Consider the following 13,635-nt stretch of genomic DNA (forward strand, 5'->3'; position numbering starts at 1 on the left):
TGCCTCACTAACAGATATGGTCCTTGGCTTAGGGTGGGGTGGTGGTGCTGTTGATGCAGGAGTGCTGCTTTTAGCATGCTCAGCAGAGGCCAGTGCAGCAGGCACAACTTTCCTGAAAAAAGTGCCGTCAGCACACCTGTGTTGGAAATCTACTTCTTCTGCTCCCCACTAGCCACTTTCTTGGCAGCACCTTTCTTTAGGGTCATCTTGAAGCTGTCTGTTGACTGTGACCCCTCAGTTTTACAACTAGCGGAAGAGATGACCGTCTTGGGTAGTAGGTTATGTCATGCCCAGACCTTCTTTCTGGCAGTACTGTGGGTGATATCTCTTCTCTTGTGCACCTAAAAGCAAACAAGCAAGCAAAAAATCAGTGAAACTTTGCCATATTGCAGTTCAAGTAAAAGTGCAAACAAACAATATCATTTAGCAATAATAAAGTCTAACTATCCATTTGCAAAACCACACAAACAAAGTTTCATTGTGTGCCGTGCACTCAGGAGGGATCAAAAAGAGCAGCAACAACAACATACAGATGTAACTTTTTGTTTTAAAGTGCATCACGTTGAAATGTGGCACTCAGGGAGGAATAAACCATAGACAATGAATGCTGCTGTGCAGTGCACCAATTTCAGTAATGGGGTTGATGCCATATGTTAGCAACATGGGAAAAACATTTTTCGACCAAAATAAAAAGTACATAAAAAAATGAAATTTAAAAATATAAAAATATTTTTTGAAAAAAAGTCAAACGTTACAAACAATTACAATTAATCAAAAAAATAAAAATAAGTGATGAACATAAAAAAAATGAAACCATTAAAAAAATATATATTTCAAAAAAATGTAATTAAATAAAAAAATGAAATACAATGTAAATAAAAAATACAACTAATAAAATGTAAAATTAAAACAACAAAAATTGTAAAAATTTTAATATTTTTTTAATAGAGGTGAAAATATCAGTGCGCATATTAATTTATTAAACTGCTATCATTGTCAACCATCCATGCAAGCTTAAGGCAAAGGGCCATACTGGATGGACACACAAAATGGCTGCCAGCCAATGCAACATGGTCATCAACAACAGCTAACACTGAGCAAGGAGGCATGGTCACAATTTCAGAGAAGACATGCAGGCCTATGAAGGCAGCATACTGGCTGGATCCAGAAAATGGCCACCAGCCAAATGGTCAGTAGAACAACAACTAGCAAGATGGCATGGCCACAAACAAAGAAGACATGTAGTCCTATGTGAAAGCACACTGGCTGACTACACAAAATGGCCACCAGCCACATGGTCAGAAAACAACAACAACCAGCAAGGAGGCATGGTCACAAACAGAGAAGACGTGCAGGCTTATGGCAAAAAGCACACTGGCTGGCTACACAAAATGGCAGCCAACCACATGCTCAGAGAACAACAGCAACCAGCAAGGAGGCATGGTCAGAAACAGAGAAGACGTGCAGGTCTATGGCAAAAGCATACTGGGTGGCTACACAAAAGTGCCACCAGCCACATGATCAGAACAACAACAACCAGCAAAAAGCTATGGCCACAACCAAATAAGACTTGCATGCCTATGTCTTCTTTGGTTGTGGCCATAGCTTCTTGCTGGTTGTTGTTGTATGGACCTTTGTATGGACCTCAAAGGGCATAAGAATTGCATGGAAGAAGCTGCGAAGAGAGAAAAGCAAAGGAGGCCTGTGTGCTCGAGATCTGAAATTGTATGCCTGGACTTTGTTATTGAAGGCAGGGATAATGCTATTTGATACTCCAGATAGGACAGAAACAGGTATAATGTTTCAGACGATGATATCAGGAATTCAAGAAGGTGCTCATAGTTTCTTGCTGAAGTTCGAAGATCCGCGTTTTTTTAAGAAGGTTCGTCTAAAGATGCTGAGAGATATGGCCTACGTTTGGGCCAGAGTAAGGATATCGTTGAGTATTCCATATTATTCTGCTATGGCTCCTATCTGGGAATTTCAAGGCTCTCCAGAGTGGACTAAAGATTCTCTGGTTACACCCCTCCTGGAGGTTAATTCAAAATGTTGGGGTCAGCTGATGCCAGAAGGCGTGTTGTTAAGCTGGGATGAGACCTGTACTCTGACCGGCAATAACTTATCTAAGTTTAAATATTTACAAATCAAGACTTGGAGTCAGGCCAATAGATTCGAAATTGGAGTTAAGACAGTTTTTGGAGGAACTTCTTCTGAGGAAGAGCAGGAAGATAAAAACATTAACTCTGTATTGGTCCATCCTGGAAGCAGAGGACGGAGATTTTACCCTGCCTGTTCAACTATGGGGAGAACAGGTTCCGGATGTCAAGTTGCAGGAATTATGGCAAGTATCCTTTGACTTACAGTCTCTCCTGCCAATTTAAAGCGCAACCATCTTTTTTCTCTTCACAGAGTATATTGGTCTCCTGCTAGGCTGGCTAAATTTTCTGAAGGTCCGACTCCTTGTTGCCCAAAGTGTAAGCAGGAAAAAGCTGACGACCATCACATGTTTTTAACATGTCCTGTTCTAAGTAATTTTTGGGCCCCCGTAGAAGAAGGTATGTAAAATGTGTTTAATTTTGATATACAGGTTAGCATATCACTTGAATTTTTGGGTATTTTTTGCAACTATGAGGAACTTCCTCAAGATATAAATAAATTGCCTTTATATCTAATTATTTTAGCACGCAGAGAAATATGCAAACTCTGGGTTAAAGATATTGCTCCTTCATACCTAGATTGGATAAAGGCAATTAAATATACCATGAACTTTGATAAGGCAGCATGGAAGAGAAGGAAACATTTCTGGATTCCTTGTATCAATTGGCTGGATAGGAAGTAAACGTTCTTGTCCAATGATTATGCCTTTCTGCAGAATGAATTACCCTAAGATTAGTTCTAGGGCCTGGAAAGAAAGATTAACTGAATTGAATACCTTTTTCTCTGTACCTTCTGGTACCCTGTGGGTATCTGCAGAAAGCGCAACCATTAAGATCTTCAGAGTTTAAGGTGGGGCCGCTCTGCTGCGTAGTGGGTGGCATGGGCCTGTTACTCTGAGAATATCTTCTGGTGTATGAGGACATAAAAAAATAAATAAAAAAAAGAACAGCAACAACCAGCACGAAGGCATGGCCACAAACAAAAAAGAAATGCAGGCCTACGGGGAATGCACACTAGCTAGCTCCATAAAAAGGCCGGCAGCCACATGCTCAGAAAAACAACCAGAAAGGAGGCATGGTCACAAACAGAGAAGACGTGCAGGCCTATGGTAAAAGCACACTGGTTGGCTATACAAAATGGCCCCAGCCACATGGTCAGAAAAACAACAACCAGCAAGAAGGCATGGCCACAATCAAAGAAGACTTGCAGGCCTATGGGGAAAACACACTGGCTGAATACACAAAATGGCCATCAGCCACATTGTTGAACAACAACAATCAGCAAGAAGGCATGGCCACAAACAAAGAAGACCTGCAGGCATATGGTGAAAGCACACTGGCTGTCTACACAAAATGGCCACCAGTCACATGATCAGAAAAACAACAACCAGCAAGGAGGTATGGTGACAAAGAGAGAAGACGAATATAACACACAAATTGGGGAGGGCCTGAGGGATATTTAGAGACCTGCATAGGCTGCATTGGCTGCATAGGTTGTATCCCCCATATATCAATATGCAAGAGACCTCACCTCGTCCTGGACCTGGCTCAGGCGTAGTGAGACCCTGCTCTGTCCGGCGTTGTCTCTGGCCGTGGCTGAGACAGAACGGAGGACCACATGAGAATATTGATCATACATGATATTGATGGGAATCCAAATATAGTTATTCACTTTGCTAACACAGGGTTAACCATCTTCTGTATGACGCCTTGAGTCAGAACTCTTGTCTCTGAATTCTTTCCAGCATATCCATCTGTTGCTGAGAAAGAAGTTGTTTTCCTGATAAGTTTGTCAGATGATAGACCCATAGGTTTGTTAGGTTGTTTGCAAAGAGAGAAGACGTGCAGGTCTATCAATCAGTCATTTGTTAAGCACACTACATACCCAATAGGGTCTCAAGACGCTGGGGGGGAGGTGGGTACCTCTGCTGATCGAACAGCCAAGTCTTTAGTATCCTCCTGAAGGTCAGCAGCTCTTGGGTCTGGCGTAGGCTCAGTGGGAGGGTGTTCCATGTCTAGGCGGCGAGGTGGCAGAAGGATGTCCTGCCGGTGGTTGTTCTTTGGATGCACAGGACGGTGTTGAGTGAGAGGTCGGTGGAGCGTAGCTGGCGGTTGGAGGTGTAGAAGGAGAGCCGTCTGTTGAGGTAGGCTGGCCGGTCTTGTGGAGTGCCCTGTGGGTGGATGAGGAGCTTGAAGGATAACCTCTTGCTGACGGGGAGCCAGTGCAGATTTCTCAGGTGGGGGTGATGTGGCAGTGTTGTGGTACATCGAGGATCAGTTGTGCAGAGGCGTTTTGGATGCGTTGTAGTCGATTGATGAGCTTGGTCGGGGCTCCCGCGTAGAGGGCGTTTCAGTAGTCAAGTCTGCTGCTGACGAGGGGCTGGGTGACTGTCTTTCTTGTATCTGTTGGGATCCATCTATAGATCTTGCGGAGCATGCGGAGGGGGTTGAAGCAGGAGGAGGAGACGGCGTTGACTTGCTTCGTCATTGAGAGCGTTGAGTGTAGGATGATTCCCAGGTTGCGTGCGTGGTTGGTGGGGGTCGGGCTGCCCCCAGTGCCGTTGGCCACCAGGAGTTGTCCTAGGCTGATGCGTTGGAGCCGAGGATGAGGACCTCCGTCTTGTCTGAGTTCAGCTTCAGACCACTGATCTTCATCCAGTAGGAAACGGCTTTCATTCCTTCATGGAGGATGGCTTTAGGGGTGATGGGGTCCTTGGTGAGGGAGAGAATCAGTTCAGTGTCGTCAGCGTAGGAGATTATGTTGAGGTTGTGCTGTCGGGCGACGTGTGCGAGCGGGCCATGTAACTGTTGAACAGTGTCGGGCTGAGGGAGGATCCTTGGGGTACGCAGCAGATGATCTCGGAGGCTTCTGAACGGAACAGGGAGAGGCAGACGCTCTGGGTTCTGCCGGAGAGGAAGGAGGTGGTCCATTCCAGAGCCTTGTCTCAGATCCCTGCGGCGTGGAGGCATGCACGTAGTGTGCGGTGGCAGACGGTGTCAAAGGCGGTGGAGAGGTCTAGGAGAATGAGTGCTGCAGTCTCCCCATTGTCTAGCAGGGTCCTGATGTCGTTGGTGGCGGCGATGAGGGCGGTCCCGATACTGTGGTTGCTCCAGAACCCTGACTGGGAGGGGTCCAGGATTCTGTTCTCTTCGAGGTATTGGGTTAGCTGTCTGTTAACGATTTTCTCGATGACGTTGGTCAGGGAGGGGAGCAGATAGATGGGTCGGAGGTTCTTGAGGTCTCTTTTGTCTGCCTTGCGTTTTTTGCATAGGGTGTTGATCTCTGCGTGTTTCCAGCTCTCTAGGAAGTTTGCAGTCCCAAGGGAAAGATTGATGACGTTGCGTAGGTGGGGTGCGATGGAGCTGCTTGTTTTGTTGAAGACGTGGTGAGGGAATAGGTCTGACAGAGAGCCCGAGTGGATTGTGCTCATGGTCTTGATGGTGTCATTGACGCTCACGCTGGTCCAAGGTAGCAAGGAGACGTGGTCGATGGTGTTTTGAGGGTCTGTTGTGTTGCTATCTGTTGGGGCTGTCTGGGTGTTGGAGCTGTCGTGGCTGTCTGCTATCTTGCAGTGGAAGATGGTGGCGAGGGAGTCGCACAGGGCTTGCGCCGGCGGGATGTTGTTGGTGTTGGAGCTGGGGTTGGAGAGTTCCTTCACGATGTTGAAGAGCTCCTTTCTGTCGTGTGCGTTGTTGTCGAGGCAGTCTTTGAAGGAGGTCTTTTTTACAGCCCTGATAAAGTGGTGGTGGTTGCAGACGGCGTCCTTGTGTGCTGCGTGGCTATCTGGAGTTTGTTCACTGTGCCATTTCTTCTCTAGTTTCCGGCAGGCTTGCTTTGAATCAAGGAGTTCTGTGGTGAACCAGCTTGCCCTCTTGCTGGTGTCTCTGTGGGGGGGTTTCTAAAGCGGGACTAGGGTGTTGGTGCAGTCCTCGATCTAGAGTCTGAGGCTGTGGGCAGCGACTTCGGTGTTGGAGCCTAGCTAGAAGATTTTTTGGTAGACCATAGTATACAGAGTTACAATATTCGAGACCCGACACAATCAGAGATGAAACTAACAGTCTAAGGGTGGCAAAAGGCAACAGTGGAGGCTGCTTCAGAAGCTGACGCATTAGACCGACACAGGTATCAACCACATCCGACAACTGTTGTGTCATGGATAACAAGGCATCAGTTTTGATACCAAGGCTTTTCACAGTCACGGCAGATTCAGGAAAGGGCCCCAGTTCTGAAGGCCAGAACAAATCATTCCAGGGGTTTGAGGCTGTGGTGACCGCTAAAACCTCCTTTTTGTCAGGGTTTATTGTTAACAAATTCGCCGACATCCAGTTGATGGTGAACTTGAGAACATCTTGCATTCTCAAGTGAGCCCTAAGTGAATGGTCAATCTGGATCAGAACTTGAGTGTCGTCGGCATTTATATAAGCCCTGCAGTTCATCAGGTTCAGGGCTGCAATCAGGGGCTGCAGATAGGCATTGAAAAGCAGGGGCGATAAAGCTGAACCCTGACGCACTCCGCATACCAGAGTGGCTGGGGGGACACCAAATCTGCTAGTTGGACTCGCTGGGAGCGGTCCCTAAAGAAGGAGGTCAGCCAGGCCAAAGCCGTGCCCTGAATCCCTAGATCCACAATCCGCGATAGTAATTGGCCATGATTAACGGTATCAACGCTGCGGATAGTTCCAGTAATACCATAGCACACAGTACTTTTCTGTCAGCCCTTAATCTCAGATCGTCCAGCACGGAGAGCATAACCAAATCCGTGCTGTGATGGGCTCTGAACCCAGGCTGATTAGACTCGAGAAGATGCTTAGACTCCAAGTGGCAGGTAAGGGAATGTAAAACATGCTGTTCTAGAATTTTTGCTAGAAAAGGCCTCTGAGACATTGGCCTAAAATTCTTTAAACTCTTAGCATTAGCGCCTGGTTTCTTTAAAAGCGGAATCGCCCAGGCTTCCTTAAAATTGGAGTGAAAAAACCCTGTTTCCAAGGAGCAGTTCAGGAGGGTGAGCCCTTTGTCCTCAATATCCGGCCATGCCATCTTAAAAATTTTAGGAGGGCATGGGTCAGCTGGAGAGCCTGATTTTACACGACCCACTAAGATGGGCAGAAGCTCCTTGGTGAGTAAGGGTAAGGTGGTCAATAAATTTGTCGTCAGCCTGGGGGAGGGGTAAGGAGGATTAATTGAGCAGTAAAGGGTCGGGGTGTGATGGATTTCTGTCATCAAATCCTTTATCTTTCCCAGAAAAAAGGATTGAAAATCATGGCAATCCTTTTCACTAAATGTAGATTTTTGCACCCTAACCTTCCTTAACTCGCTTAGGATCGTAAAAACCTCTTTTTGAGGGTTAGCAGCCTTTGCGATAGCAGCCTCATAGACTTTGGCCTTCCGTAGTCGGATGGCTTTTTTATATGCGGCAAACTTAAGAACATAAGCAGAGTGGGCACTGGGTTCATGAGATTTGCACCATGCTCTCTCACACTGATGAAGTGCATTAATTCAGCCATGCCTAAAAATAAAATTAACAGCGCTAAAAATATTTACAAAACACATACTCCAAAGCCATTAACCTACCTATACACTATTTACAGGAAAAAACTGAAACAAAATACCACTAAAAACACCACATTTTGTATTTTAATTCAATGTCATTCAAGGCCCAAATTATGTTGCAATTCAACAGACATCACGTAAACAGTTGTTTCATGCACTCATAAATAGAACAGGGCCTATTGACTGGCAGACCCATTGACAGACTAGGCCACAAAGTGAATTAAATAAATATTGCAAATGTATTTAAAACGGGTAGAACATGTAACAAACGTCATCCATTACAAAAGAAGAACAATTAAATGCAAAAAATAACCATACCCCCACTTAAACCGCAGGCAACACACCACAATACATTTTTAAAATTGAATAAAAGTAAAAATAAATCCAGGTGCATCCCTCAATCGAACAAACAACACCCTTATAAATCAGATTTTCAACTAACTTTTACTATCTTAAAAGCAACGTCCTTAAATCCAATGTTATGTATGCAGCAGACAAGGAAAGTGATACTTCCAGCTCTAAATCCCAATGAAAAGTGACCAGGAAAGGGACACTGGAAGGAGCCTGATGGAGAGGAACAGGAAGTTGGATTCTCTTGTGCAGTTACTTCTGGTTTGAAAGAAAACATTTCTTAAAATGGCTTCTCGCACAAGAAAAACTGCTCCAACAGCCAGTTTGAGATTGGCAGTTAAGGATGTTAGATTGGTGAACTTATTGGGTGGTGGCAGCTCCTGAGGTTCGCTGGGGGTTATCACTGACAGCGTGTGCTGCTATACTCTTGAGGCTTGCATAAACTTTTAGATTACTGACGGAGATCGCGCTGTGTGCACTGGCATGATTTAGATGCTGGCGCCGATTTTGCATTTTAAAAAATATCACTCACCAATTTCGAGCACTGAGCATTGTTTTAATGAGCAGGCAGAACTAGAGGATTTTGGTTCTCCTTGTGGCCTCCCTCGCCCCGTTCCACCGCGGCTGACTGTGCCGATTGTGTGGAGGGCGAGGCGCCATCTTGTGTTTCCCAGAGCTAGGTTGGGCTGGAGTTAGCGGTCTAGCTTACCTGGGGAGGCAGGACCTAAATTGCACATGTGTCCTCGACCGCGCAGCAGACGAGCGCAGCGGGCGCGACGATGGCGCGCCGAAGGTGCGCCTAAGGTAAGCCCGTCTGCGCCCGTCCGCGCCCCATCGGCGCACAGGGCCAGGAACGCTGATGTTGGTACGTCAGAGCCTGGCGATGATACATTGGTCTGCCCCGCTTGCCGGTTTCAGTTCACGGATCACTCATCCGTCCTTCCGAGTAGGATTGATCATCATAGCAACATTCGAGCGGCTCTTATTAATGCCCGCTCGATGGTCAAACACTCGGCAGAAGTCCATGAGCTGATTGTAGACGAGTGCCTCGACATCCTGTTTATTACGGAGACCTGGCTGAATGAATTCTGTGCTCCTGTGATCTAGTCAGCCACCCCTCGAGGGTATAGGATAGCCAGGCTCGACCGCAGTACAGGCAGAGGCGGGGGCATTGCTATGATTTATAGGGACTATTGGATTTTAAGAATCCATAGGGGGCATTCTAGGTGGGGAAGTGATGGAATTCTCGTTAACCCTTTCTGCCCACTTCACCTTAGGCGGGTTACTGGCATACCGTCCCCCAGGTCCTCCAGGTACCTTCATTAAATCTTTGGATGAGGTAGTCATACAAAGAGCACTAAAGTTCTCTAAATTTATGCTGTTTGGTGATTTTAATATCCACATTGACAATCCGGTGGCCCCAGGGACAAGAGTGCTATTGGACAAGTGTGACGTTACCCTCCTCTCACAACAGGTCTCTGATCTTACCCACTCAGGAGGTCATTGTCTTGACCTGATCTGTTCCAACTTTTCCATAGCTCCGGTGATCTCTTGTCCTGTCACATGTTCAGATCACCATCTCATCTGTTTCTCCTGGGATTTGGGTAGTCAGCGTAAACCGGGGGAGGTGAACCACGACCCACCCCACACAAAAATGTGCATTCCTGCACTATCCATCGCATTAGCACAGTCTCGCCCTGCTGCCGCCTGTACCTTGGAGGAGGCAGTGGAACATTTTTTGGAATGGATGGGCACTACCATAAAGACGCTTCCCATCAACTCAAGGAAAAATCGCCCTCGAGCCTCCGCATCTTGTCCTTGGTACACTGATCGGCTAAAAAATCTGAAGTTAGGTTGTAAAGAGCTTGAGCGGGCTTGGCGGCAGGAGTACTGCTCCATAGCGAAGGTGAAACTACGTAAGGCTAAATGTGAGTACTATGCTGCCATTAAGTTGGCAAAGGGTGATTTCTTTACCAAGAGAATTTCTAGAGCTAAGAACAATAGCAGAGAAATCCTTGCTATTGTGCGGAACTTTACTTCTCCGGTAGCAGAGGCCTCTTCAACGCCTACCTCTCCCAGTTGGTGTGAAAAGCTGTCCACTTTTTTTATTGAGAAAATTCAAAAAATACAGGCCAGCCTTAAGATTCCTGCCCTTACCAATCTATCTACTTCCGGGATATTTCAGGATAACATCGAGCCTACTCAGTTTCTTTCTGGATTTTATAGTGTGGAGGTGAAGGATGTGGCTGCCATACTTAAATCCCTTAAGTCAGGATCCCCGACAGATCCCTGCCCTGCTAGGGTCCTCAGTGGGGTGGCTGATGTAGTCGCTCCCATAGTAGCAACTTTGATTAATGAGTCTCTGCAATCAGGTGTGATGCCCCCCAGTGGAAACACGCCAAACTTCTACCCCTAATCAAAAAGCCTACGGCTGATCCTATGATCCCCTCAAACTATCGTCCCATTTCCCTTCTCCCAGCTCTTGCTAAAGTCTGTGAGAAGGTGGCATTTGGACAACTGGAGAAATTTGTGGAATACTCAGGGGCTTTCCACCCTGCCCAATCTGGTTTCAGATCATCCTTTAGCACAGACAGCGCTTTCAGAGGTCTCAGAGGCTATCAAAGAATGTCTTGATGGAGGCAGCAGAGCTGCTCTAATTTTATTGGACCTCTCTGCCGCGTTCAATACTGTTCCCCATCTCAAACTTCTCTCCAGGTTGTCGGACAACTGGATTGCAGACACTGCACTTAGTTGGGTGGAATCATTTCTTAAAGATCGCCTCCAACAAGTATGGCTGCCTCCATTCCACTCGTCTAATAACAAAGTAGAAACCGGGGTCCCACAGGGCTCTACACTCAGCCCTCTACTCTTCAATGTTTATATGACCCCCTGATCTATCTGGCAGAAAAGTTGGGTGCTAAAATGATTGCCTACGCCGATGACACCCAACTTATCTTTACCTGGAAAGAGGATGATTTACAGACTGAGAAAGTCCAGTACTGCCTATCGTCAGTATTTGACTGGCTGGCCCAGGCCAGCTTGAAATGTAATGAGGAGAAATCCGAGATACTCCTCTACGGACAATTCCCTAAAGGCTTCAAAGAATTGCTGTGGCCCACAGGATCACCCTGCCCAAAGGGGGACTGTGGTATAGCAAAAAACCTAGGGATTTGGTTTGGGGCGGATATGTGCTTCCGAGAACAGATCACAAGATTGGCTGGCACCTGCTTTGGCACCCTTACAACCCTAAGGAAATTCTTTCCCCTCCTCCCTCGAACTGCCAGAGAGGCTGTGGCCAGGGCTCTCATACTCTCGCGCCTGGACTACGCCAATGCTCTGTATATTGGCTCTCCGGAGTTTCTTTTAAGGAAACTGCAGGTGGTACAAAACGCAACGGTTAGGCTCCTGTTTGACATCCCTAGGAGACTAAGTGTCCGCAAACAACTGTGTGACCTCCATTGGCTCCCGGTGCACCAAAGAATATGTTTCAAGGCCCTGGTCCTGGCCCATAAAGCCCTCCATGGCCCCTGCCCAGCCTATTTGAGGGCCAGGTTTATGTTCTATCAGCCAGTGCGTCAATTACGCTCTGTATCACTTAGACGCCTGGTTGTCCCTAAGTTCCAGAAAACTCGCCTGGGGGCAGATCCCTGGCGGTCAGAGCGGCTAATTTGTGGAACGCTCTGCCAGACCAATTACGACACACTTCAGATCTGACCAGTTTCAAAAAACTATTAAAAACGCATTTGTTTAAACAAGCTTTTTAGATTTCGGATATATTCTGTCTTTGTTTCCTCTACACGCCAGGACAGTCTCGACTAGCAGTGCGCGATACAAATCAGCCTATAACATAACATAACATTGGTGTCGTCGCAACCAGAAGCTTGGCAAGTGAGCACAAAGTCTTGCTGCATCCCGCTAGCGGTGTGAGAAGTATTGCACTTGCTTGCAAGAGGCCCAAGAGTCTTTGCGCTTGAGAGCTAAAAGAAAATTTGAGCACACAAACAAAAAAAATAATCTGTTTCACATTCGAATGGCAAAAATCATGAATTCCTTGTACCTCAAACTTCATGAGCGGAGCGAAATTTACCACGTGGGATAAGTCTAAACTGCTCTTGTACCATATAGAACTGACCACTAATTTAGGCTGTAGTTTGGCCAGAGGGCAGGGTGCTATATGCTTAAAAGGTAACACATGTACTCTGGAGACCGAGTAAGCTATACACACTCGTAGAGAACCATGTGCCCAATTAAACATCCACTCTGCCAACCAGACTTCAATCTTTCATACCTAAGTACAAAAGCAGAAATACACTAAAACAGCCAGTGAGATACTAAGAGAAGCACCTAAACATTCACTCACACAGACAGGCTGAACTGTTATATATCTAGCATTAATGGAGCCAGTTGCACACACTTAAATAAGCCAGGAGGCAATTCACACAGCCCATTGTAGATAAATTTAGAGTAGCATTCATGTCACAAAGAAAGGCAGTCATTTACTAACAAACTTACATACACATATAATCTGAGTCCCAGATAGGGAATGAGAAACACATTGAGAGATATCTGCTAAAAACAGACACCTTCAAGTCTACCATGCAGAGAAGTAGCCCTCATATTATATCTCTGGCATGCTATACTTGAGCTTCTGAGTGCCATTTTACTGCTAGCGTGTATTGTCACTTAAAATTCCAATACAAGGTATAATCTCCTCTTGTGCCAAATATACCTGCCGGGATAAAATAATGTTTACTAAAACAATTTTGGAAAGAATTGCTCCAGAGACGTAGCGCCCACCAAAAAATAGGAAAAGAAGAAGCAAGTGCTACTGTGCCTATTTAGTAATTAGCCCCTGGGTGGGCCAAGTCCCGGGGGCATGTGGCACTTAAAGGAGGGGATGCACGGGACCACTTAAAATGCCCAGGGCCTAACACCACCCCAGGGCTTATGAGTTTTTAAAGGGGGGCCTCTCAGACAACCCTGGTCCCTGGGACCTCCATCTCCACAGGGCCACATTGAAAAAATAAATCAGGGGGCCTTGTGGACCCCCCAAGCACCAGAAACCACTACCTCACTGGGGCTATTTATTTTGCAGGGGGGGCTCAAAAATTCCCCAGGACGCAGGGACCACCACCTCCTTGGGTCCAACTAATTATTTTTTAAACATGGAAGGGGTACCACATGGACAAATCCTGGATTGTTCTTGACTCAGGGGATTGCCACCTCACCAGGGCAGGCCCAACTACAACAAAGATGGGGCCCACCCCCTCCTGGAGTCAACAATGGCCCTGGGATTGACTCTTGCTCTTGCTTGCTGGAAGCGGAGCATTTGTCTGTTTGCCTACCTGCTGTCAAGCGAGTTGGGAAACATACTAATTGCTTGCACACACATGGGGCTGCTCCCTGTGTATAAAAGCAATGCTGGGCCCTGCAGTAGGCGGCATAGCAGCAGCGACCATCCTGGCCTTCAGGCTCCCCCTGCACATCTCCCACCCCATTTCTAAATATATGGACCCCAGGCGATGGGAATCGCAGGCCCAATATCAGCCTGCGCAGAGGGTACCACAAGGCCCCCAT

This window comes from Lissotriton vulgaris, chromosome 8 (assembly GCF_964263255.1).
Source record: "Lissotriton vulgaris chromosome 8, aLisVul1.2, whole genome shotgun sequence".
Classification (NCBI taxonomy): domain Eukaryota; kingdom Metazoa; phylum Chordata; class Amphibia; order Caudata; family Salamandridae; genus Lissotriton; species Lissotriton vulgaris.